The sequence below is a fragment of the Amphibalanus amphitrite genome, unplaced genomic scaffold, assembly GCF_019059575.1.
Source record: "Amphibalanus amphitrite isolate SeventyFive unplaced genomic scaffold, NRLGWU_Aamphi_draft 000014F_arrow, whole genome shotgun sequence".
Lineage (NCBI taxonomy): Eukaryota > Metazoa > Arthropoda > Thecostraca > Balanomorpha > Balanidae > Amphibalanus > Amphibalanus amphitrite.
In genome coordinates this window covers 1,542,996-1,553,047 of record NW_024881510.1, presented here as the reverse complement: position 1 = coordinate 1,553,047, position 10,052 = coordinate 1,542,996, and the positions used below count along the sequence as shown (strand labels likewise).

At 42.9% G+C, this 10,052-nt stretch overlaps 2 long non-coding RNA genes across 2 annotated transcripts; one reads left to right on the top strand and one right to left on the bottom strand.

Annotated features, from left to right (window-relative positions):
* Positions 1–2,182: 2,182 nt before the first annotated feature.
* On the top strand, positions 2,183–4,636 carry LOC122384733. Its single transcript, XR_006257085.1, has 3 exons — positions 2,183–2,483; positions 2,923–3,067; positions 3,588–4,636. It is a non-coding gene; the product is annotated as an uncharacterized LOC122384733 (long non-coding RNA).
* A 1,768-nt stretch (positions 4,637–6,404) lies between these two features.
* On the bottom strand, positions 6,405–8,659 carry LOC122384729. The gene is made up of 3 exons (XR_006257083.1): positions 8,493–8,659; positions 7,538–7,654; positions 6,405–7,065 (listed from the first exon to the last, which is right to left on the bottom strand). It is a non-coding gene; the product is annotated as an uncharacterized LOC122384729 (long non-coding RNA).
* Between the last annotated feature and the right edge of the window lie 1,393 nt (positions 8,660–10,052).

Below are 10,052 nucleotides of genomic sequence, written 5' to 3'. Positions count from 1 at the left end.
GTAAAAATCTAAGTACTTTCAGTTGAAACATTTTTCTGACAGCACTACAGACGAATCAAGAGAGGCAAGTGCCCAATGAGTCAAAGCAAGACAACTTTATGTTCAACTTTTTTTTGTTAAGTTAATTGAGAATGATCTGAGCAGATTAAATGCAAAAAAGACATAAGAGAATAAATTTTTAATTCAGTCACCTCTATTGCTACGGAAATGCGCCACATTTGTATGCTATTCCGTTTGTAATGCGCATCGGGCCGAGAGCCAAACTAGATCCGTTTGACGTCACTAAAACGAATTTGCTCATGTAGTCGGTGCCGTGAATAAGTTCTAGGGGAGCTGATGCGAATTAGCGTAGTACGTATTTGGAACGGATCGCTCATGTAGCCGATTTGTACGACTCGGACCGGAACTGGACGTATTTCACAAGAACTATTCTTTGCTGAATGGAAGCGTCAAAATGCAAAATAATAAGCATTTTTTATTGAATGCTTCGTAGAAAATAGCAAAAAAAAAATTGTTGATATTTTTGTTTAGTCTTTGAAGGTGAATTCGGTAAATAGCAAAAATTAAATGAATGAAATATTTTGATGGATAAATTTATTCTGACCACCCTGCTGTCGCTGCATGGCTAATCAGTGCTCAGTGATTTAAAACACGAAAACTTTGTTTTCAATTTTTGATTTCATGTTTATTTTTAATGTTTTTGAGCATATCAAATGATGTTATATCGTGCAATAATAAAAATTTAGTTCGGTCGTCCCTGTAAATGCCGCAACTGCGCCATGACTGTACGCTAATCCTATTCCGTTTGTGATGCGAATTACCGGCCGTCGAGGAGTCAGCCCGGGTGAGCCAAACAAGATCCGTTTGACGTAGATAAAACGAATTAGTCTCATGTAACCGGTGCCGTAGATGCGTTTGTAGGGAGCTGATGCGCATTAGCGTAGTGCGTATTTGGAACGGATCGCTCATGTAACCCCGGTAAAGGATACGCTCCACAGGGGAGCAATGCCGCTTCAACCCTATTGGCCGTAGTGACTAACGGTGGCGGCCATATTGCGCAGACCAGGAACCGGCTGCCGCCTGTGTTGAGGAATAGGGAATTCGGGACCTCGATTTACGTTTGCGACCGCCGCATCCGTTACGCTCAAGTTACGTAGATACAGAACCCGGCATCTTACGCAGAATTGAGTGGGGAACACGATCGTATCTTCAGAATTCCTCAAATTCACTCGCCGGACCTACATTTGCCCCGGCCGAGGGGGTTGATTGAACCCACCTCGCTAATGCGCCGCTAATTAAACTAGAATTAAGCGGTAAAGTGGTCGTATGCGGCAAAGTATAATGCAGAATGAGTGGTAGGAACCCGCTGTAAAGGTCTCAGGTCAACCAGTGACCTCTGAGGTCAGGTCAAGTGATCTAGGGCACGGGTTCGGTTTTTGGTAAATAACTTCGCCAAAAATGGCCGTAGAGCCGCGATTTTGGTGTCATCGTGTTCAGCTAGCTCAGGCGCATCGAGTGATATACTTTTTGTTCGGGTCAGGTCAACTTAGGGTGTTGACCTCAGGTCAAGGTCAGGTCAGCGCCCCCAGGTCACAAAGTTGGTCGAAAGAGGTCATGTCGCATATCATTCGATTTGGCAGGTCTTCCTGAGTCCATTGGTGGCCTTTCCGACTCGCTAGCTCAATTTGATCGGGAGTTATTGAAGAAAAATTGCGACCCTTGTGACGTCACACATGACGTCACGCAAGGGCAACAATGCAAATATGACGCATGGAACCTTGCAAGGAGTGCATGAAATCATGATTCTATATGCTTGAGATAGTTTCAGATCATTCTCGGTGCCAAAATAGCAATTTTCATATTTCCCCATTGACTTATAAGGGTTTAACGTATTAGTTCCTTGTACCTGAGGATTTTTAAGGATTCCATCTTGTTCTCCACTCAATTCTGCGTAAGATACCGGGTTCCGTGTCCAAATAGCTTGAACGTAACGGATGCAGCGACCGCAAACGTAAATCGAGGTCCCTAATTCCCTATTCCCCAACACAGGCGGCGGCCGCTTCCTGGTCTGCGCAACATGGCGGCACCGTTGGACACCATCTGGCGGCCGATGCGCATTCCACATTTATCGGGGTTACATGAGCACAGTAAATACGTATTTAGCCGCTAATTCGAATGGGGATGTTCGGCTTATTTCCTCACCAGGTGGCAGCACTGCCTTCTTTGGACACAGAAACTGTGGCGGCGAATGCGCCACTGTGTTTTGCACTGTGTGGAGTACGTGCGGTGTCGGTCCGAGGGACTGAATTTCGGTGAATTTGACAGCAATTGATTTGAATTTTGCTCAGATGGGTTGTGAATTTATATTCAGCAAGTGTCACAAACATGGAAAGGCAGGTTTACAAAGGACAGGAGACTTAGAAAGGCTTCAATTGACGGAGCCGAAGGGAGGCGAGAAGCCGAAGATAGACCGACTCCAAACGGTAATTCCATCGATGTAACACGTTTCCCGACATTTTTTTTATGGCGAGCATAACTAAGAGTATAAAATAGTATAACCTAACTCATAGCTGGATCTTGTATTGTCCATATGAAGTAATTTACCTGTATAAGTTTATGGGCATATCAATATAGGAAATCGACCTGCCCTTTGAGAAAGGCATTAAAAGATGATATATGCTGCTGAGAATGATTATATAAATTTACTGCATTTTTATAAGATTCATTGCAAGCATTTTAGCAGTGTTCTACTTTGTCTGGTACCAAAGATATTGCATGCAGATAAAGGTTATGATGGAAAAAGACAAATAGGATTTATTTTTAACCAGCAACCAGGAGGTATATGTAATAGAACACTAAGCTACCTACTATTTATGAATTGTTACAAGTATTGATCACCCTACATGGTGTTACAGCCTACAGGTGCCCAGCGCAATCATGCGTCTGGTGCGGAGTTGTCAGGATGGAGTCCGAGGAATCAAGGAAGGCGGACGACCTGCATATGAAGGAACCAGCCCTGCGGGTGAAGTTCTGAGGTGCATACAGAGGGATCCCACTGAAAGACCAGGTAGGAAGGAGTTGGTGAACAGCTTGTGCACTGCAGTATGTCATCCAGAAGTATCTGATAGCCTTTCTTGCGAAATGTTTTTTAACTCATCACCACCTAAAGCTACTCATTATTGATATAATATCTTCATTTCATCAGGTAAATAATTATTAACTCTAAGTTTTGATTCACACTGAAGTGAACACTATTTTAGAATATTCACTCAGCTTTTTAGTAACTAAATACGGGCAAGTTTTTTGCTGTTTTTAAAAATAAATTTTCACCTAGAATATTTGCATAGGTAACTGCAATAAAAGTGTATTTCAAAATTGTGAATACTTTGTGTAAAGTTCATGGGTCTTGATGATGTCACTGTATCCAGTTCATCATATCAGATTTCAACTGTGCTTAAACTGCAATGTTTTGCTAATTGCTTCAGTATATAATGTCCTTTTATCCATGCATTTTAAACATATGCATCTCATTATGACTTGCCAAGATCTTTCCCTACTGTCTTATGCCATTTTTCATTTATTCACAGGTGCAATGCTGCATTGATAAGATCCAGATTCAAGAGCATGGATGCTACCGTGATTTGAAGTTTCCAGTGTCACTGCTGCTACAAATGACATCAGCAACACTTCCTTTGGTGAAAGTTTAGAGGAGCAAACAGTTGGTGCTCTGTGTAGTCAAGGAGTAGAGTTTTGCCACAATCATGAAGTTGATTAAGGTGTCAATTTTTGCTCTGGCTTCTGGGACACCTTGGATCTACATTGCAACCTATGCTAGTGTTCAACATTTCGTGTCATAGTATCACTGATGCAAGGCGTGTTGCATCATACACAAATGAGAGCCAGCAAATTGTCAGATATTTTCTAGTGATAGAGAACTGCATGCCTTAAGCAATTGTTGAAGGTGATAAGTGGTGAATGATAGGGCTCAGCCACTCAGCTCCTTCCTTCAAAAGCTATCAATCAGCTCTAGAAGAGTAGTCATAGCAATGCTTCATATGTGAAGGCTACTTGCCTGAACAGAACATTGTGGATTTGTTAATTAAGTACCTCTTAATTACAAGTTTGTGCCCATTACAAGCCAAGCTTAGTTTACTTAGTTTGTTGCAAGTTTTCCAGGCAGCCTTTACACTTGTATCGCTGAATATTAAACTTTAACTGATAGACCGACGAGATATTGTCCCTTTCGCATCAGATTGTAATCAGTCAGTCGTGTTGGTAGAAGGTACAGTCTGTCTTAAAAGTACCGCGCAAAGTGACGGTGGATCCATCAAGCCTGACCGAGGAAGGGCCTGCTATAATTTGAAAGTCACCGAACCAATTGACCTGGGGAACGGACGAGGATGTCATATAGAGCCACGCAGAAATCGCCGGTGATTCGTTGCCCATCATTACAGAATGAACGCATGCCGGATGAAGGGTTAAGTCAATAGTTTGTACAAACTACAGGGATGTGATTGACTTATCTGACAGTGACGAGCGCTAGAGGTCAACTTAAGACCGTAGGTATGCGTTCTTGTCATGGAATGTGTGCTGTAAATCGATTGTTTCATGCGTGTGAATATATGTCTGAATGTAATAATGTTTTTAATTTCAACTGTGTAAGTTAAAATATGTGATAACATCGTATCTTTCGTACTCCGTAGCTTTTGGTGACCATTCGATCAGCTCCCTTTCCTTCCGCTCAATGACGATGTAGTAGTTTGCCTTTCACACGCGTCATTGTCTTCCTAATATCGAAATCAACTGTAGCTACTCATTTTAGCAAAATGATGAACCTGAAAAGACATGAAACGCAGTTTCCGTTCGCGGCGCGTCGGCCGCCGTCGCCGCCCGCAGAGTTATCCCCGGCCCGGCCGGCGCCCGGCCGGCGCGTTGTGTCCAAAGCATACCGTGCTGCCACCTGGCGAGACTTTTCGGAACTCTTAGCGCGAACATCCCCATTAGGAACGCATTACCGACTCATGTAGCCACCTGCTAGTACGAATTGGCGATCCGATCCGCGGTTACATGAGCAAAGCAAATACGTATCACGATCGGATTCACCGCTAATGCGAATCAGGAGCGTACTACCGACTCATGTATCCACCTGCTAATACGAATCGGCGGTCCAAACAAAATCCGCTGAGAAAGAGGCTTAGAAGCGAATAGGACCAAGATACGTATTACAGGAACTATTTCTTTCCAAAAAGAAACATTAAAATGCAAAATAATAGATATTTTTTTCATTTGCTTCTTTTGAAATAATTATTAAAAAAATATGTCGGTATTTTGTCAATAAATATAGTGCAAACCAAAAAGAAAATATCAAAGTACTTTCAGTTGAAACATTTTTCTGACAGCACTACAGACGAATCAAGAGAGGCAAGTGCTCAATGAGTCAAAGCAAGACAACTTTATGTTTAACTTTTTTTTGTTAAGTTAATTGAGAATGTTTTGAGCAGATTAAATGCAAAAAAGACATAAGATATTAAGTTTTTAATTCAATCACCTCTATTGCTACGGAAGTGCGCCACATTTGTATGCTATTTCGTTTGTAATGCGCATCGGGCCGAGAGCCAAACTAGATCCGTTCACGGATGACATAACGGATCGGCAACTCTCCCCGTTTTCCATTGTTCTCGGTGTACCCGCCGAGTGTGCTGCCATCTAGCGGCGCGGATATCTTCACTAAGGAGGAAAGCCGGCCGCCCGCCGAACCCAGTGTAAACGAGCGGGGGGAAACGGGTCCCGACGATTAAATTACCGTGTCTTGGAGAGCTGGAATTTTATGATAGCGTTAACTTACTTCTTACTTTGTTAAAATACTTCATTACTTCATCGGTATCATGCAGGAATATGGAACTAATCATAGTATGTAATGGTTAGGTATCGTGTTAGTGGCAGCACTCCCCCGCAACTAGTGCGATTATTTCGGGCCGTGCATTCAGACCTTTGCCTCATCCGTCTGCCCATACCCAGTACGCGCTCATCCCCTGTTCCTATCTACTATCTAGACGGTCACCGACTCACCAGCAACCAGTTGGAGCAGCTCACATTGGAGAAAATCCAACGAGCTGGCTTAACGTTGCTCGGCGGCTCTCGGGCCACGTTTCCCGGCACGCCCTCTAGCAGCTACCAACGATTGACGCTTCGTTTCCATTAAAAAGCAAGCAACAATGTAAAGTTTGCTTATATTTCCATGGGACCGAAACACCCAACCCTAATGACGACGGGTGGGGGCGTAGTGCCGCTGGTTTTCTCCGGGACGAGTTGAGCCACGACGGCCCTCCCCACTAGCTCTCACCTCTCATCCAATGGCCCTGGCTTGTTATTGGATCAACAATGCACATGATTGAACGCTCAGCACATTCAGTACCGTTTATTCACAGATCAGTAGTAAAAGACAAGTATATATTGTGAAACGGATACAATACAATCGGGTGGACGCGTTTCGTCAGGGACTTTTCCACCACCCCTTTCAGAAATAGAAACAATACAAGCACACCCAAGAATGCATTCATGTGTGTGCTAAGTGCTTGTATTCTTTCTATGCCCTATAAATCTGAGAATATTTCTTCAAAAAACTATAAGCTTGCCTGTCAGTTGCCACTACTTACTAATATTTCGCAAACAATCAGCTAGTCAGCATAGCTATGATGAGCATTAAAGCCTTTTTAAGCTAGGACACATGGCATGACCTGGTGACCTGACCTCAAGCCACATAGGCCTGAAAGGAGTTCCCAAACTCATGAAAATAAAATGCAGTTCAATGACTCACCCTGGGACGATCCTGATTGCTGATGCTCCTGTCGCATGACAAGGGGGCGCCGAGTTGTTACTGTCTTGGGAGGATTTGGCACATCAAAAACAGTTGGCACGCTATCCATCTTCAGCCTCTTCCTGTTGTTTGGGTAGAACTGAGAGTCCTCAAAGTGCTTGGAGCACAGTTTCACGTTTTCACATAAATACTCTGTAGATTTCCCCAGGAGATCCTGGCGCCTGCACATCTGGACCCACTTTTTTGATCTGGAACAGAACACAAATTTTGTTATTATCGCTTGTCATACATACACAAATGGGTGCATAACCTTCGGGAAGTGCCTTGCTTAGCATCCTTTTGTTTAAAAACAACAAAGGTATACACTGATTCACATTAGAACTGAGATGCATCAGAACAAACAAGATCACAGCTGCTGTCCAGGGCAACAAAAATGCCTATTGTTTAAATGAAATCATGCAGAGCTGGAAAATAATAAGTTAACAAAGATCGGGTTACTAAGTAATGACCCAATGAATGTTCAACAGAGAACTTGATCGGAGTACAGAGTACTGCCTTCAACATGCTTACAACATGCGTACATGCTTACTTGATAAGTGCCTATTGTTTACATGGTATAAAAGATGACTAAAAATAATTATATATATTCAAGAAGTGTGGTTTATAATTGCATAATATGGTGGAGAATATGGATAGGTAAAAATAGGAGAAATCCCTTACCTCTCAGGCTGCGGAGGGAATCTAAAAAAGCTCAGCTCAGGGCATTTTGCTTTGGAGGCGTTGCAGTTGATTGCTCCACACCAGAGGCTGCTGTCTTTTCTTTTCATGGTTCAAGTCCTGCAGAAAAGATGATGATCAGTCAAATGGAAAATCTGATGCACATTTTGTAAGAGAGCTGGGGTTACGCAAGAAAACGAGGAAAGTTTTATGTCAATATTGATATATAATTGACAATATAATTAGCTGAATTGACTGCTGAATAACATAAATTCTCTAATAAAAGGAACTCTGCATTATGCAAAGCTTGCCTCTGCCTCTGAATAACAGTTGGTGAAAATGAAAGCTAAACACGGGTTCAGATTGTGAGCGGAATGAATTTAAACGGCAATAGGATACAAGCTATAAATTCAAAGATTCAAATGAGGTGTGATAACGAAAATATGTAAAACAACATGAAAAGTAAAAACATTCACATTTTACTACACATTATGAAATTCAGATTTCAGACTCAGCACAGGCCAGGGTCCAGGCGACTAGTTCAACAATAGTCGTATAATTTAATGATCGTGACAATAATTTAAATATACTTTTACAATTATGTATTTTTATTTTATTATATATTTCAATTTTTGTGTAATTCTCAACGTTTAAATATACAACAAAACGTTTATTTATACGTTCGTGTGTTCAACCAAAGCTTTAACATAGGCAAAGTGTGAGGCGAATCTGACGCATACTCACATTTCACCGTTATACCCTACCCAAGTTTATTTGTGGAAGATACAGGTTCCATTTAGTCGTTGAATGAATAAAAGAATCATAAATATATCATACAACACATATAAGCAACGAAAACGATCGGAAAGTTGTCAAGTTCGCCAGGGACGCCAGGTCACCCACGAGCGCACTCTAACAGCGATTTTCATGACTCACGATATAATCTCGGACACAGTACCTGTCCCTGACGATTCTTGCCGGTCTCATCTAAATCACAGATATCTTCTGAACTAGCTGAGATACTGATTTCCGCAGAAAACCCGCTTAATAGGCTCCGACACGGCACCCTCACCACACACCGGGCCTGCCGCGTCCTTAGTGAAGATAATTCACTAAATGCCCACCAGATGGCAGGGGAGACAGGTCGCGGGGGGGAGTTGCCGATCCGTTATGTGATCCGTGATCCGTTTGACGTCACTGATACGAATTTGCTCATGTAGTCGGTGCACCGAATGCGTTCTTGGGGAGCTGATGCGAATTAGTGTAGTGCGTATTTGGGAACGGATCGCTCATGTAACCACCAGGCCTGAGGCACACGATTCGGGCCGTATTTCACAAGAACTATTCTTTGCTGACTGGAAGCGTCAAAATGCAAAATACTAAGCATTTTATTATTGGCTGCCTCGTAGAAAATAGCAAAAAAATGTTGGTATTTTGGTTTAGTCTTTGCATGTGAAATAAAATGAATGAAATATTTTGATAGATAATTTTTTCTGACCACCCTGCTGTCGCTGCATGGCGAATCAGTGCCCACTGACTTAAAACAAGAAAACTTTGTTTTCATTTTTTGATTTCATGTTAATTTTAAATGTTTTTGAGCCTATCAAATGATAAAAGTATTTAAAATTTAGTTCAGTCGTCCCGGTAAATGCCGCAACTGCGCCATGACTGTACGCTAATCCTATTCCGTTTGCGATGCGAATTACCGGCCGTCGAGGAGTCAGTCCGGGTGAGCCAAACAAGATCCGTTTGACGTAGATAAAACGAATTAGTCTCATGTAACCGGTGCCGTAGATACGTTTGTGGGGAGCTGATGCGCATTAGTGTAGTGCGTATTTGGAACGGATCGCTCATGTAACCCCGGTAATTATATACCGGGGTTACATGAGCAAGTAAATGCGTATCAGGAACGGATTTTCCTATTCGCTCACCATTGTAGTCCGTTTGTAATGCGTATTAACTCTGCTCATGTAACCCCGAGCATAGAGTTCAGTGATACGCTCATAACAATACGCACTACGCTAATCCACAGCCAACATCTGATCAAGATGAAAATGTCGTCAATCGATTCATTGTTTAAAAGTTCACCAGAAATGGTGGCACTGGCCTGTAAGTTGAGTACCTTTGTTGATCTCAAAAAGCATTGACGTACCCAAGGGGGCCATGGGGGCCATGCGCGCCGAAGGCGCTCGGGGGGGGGGGGTGACTCAAATTCAGCAGTCCTTCCTCGGTCAGGCTTGATGGATCCAACGTCACTTTGCGCGGTACTTTTAAGACAGACTGTACGCTCCAGTGCTGGCCACGGGAAAGGTGGCCTGCTATCTTGATGATCTGAATTCTGATCTGCTCCACCACGACCGAAACTGAGCACCTGGAGACGCTGGAGGAGGACACGTTCCAGCTGGCTCAGAAGCACGGGGTGAAGTACAAACCGAGTAAGACCACGCTTCTCTGTCGGTCAGTGAAAGTGTTGGGTCATGTCATTTCCCCCAGGGCATTAGTGTCGATGACAGCAAAA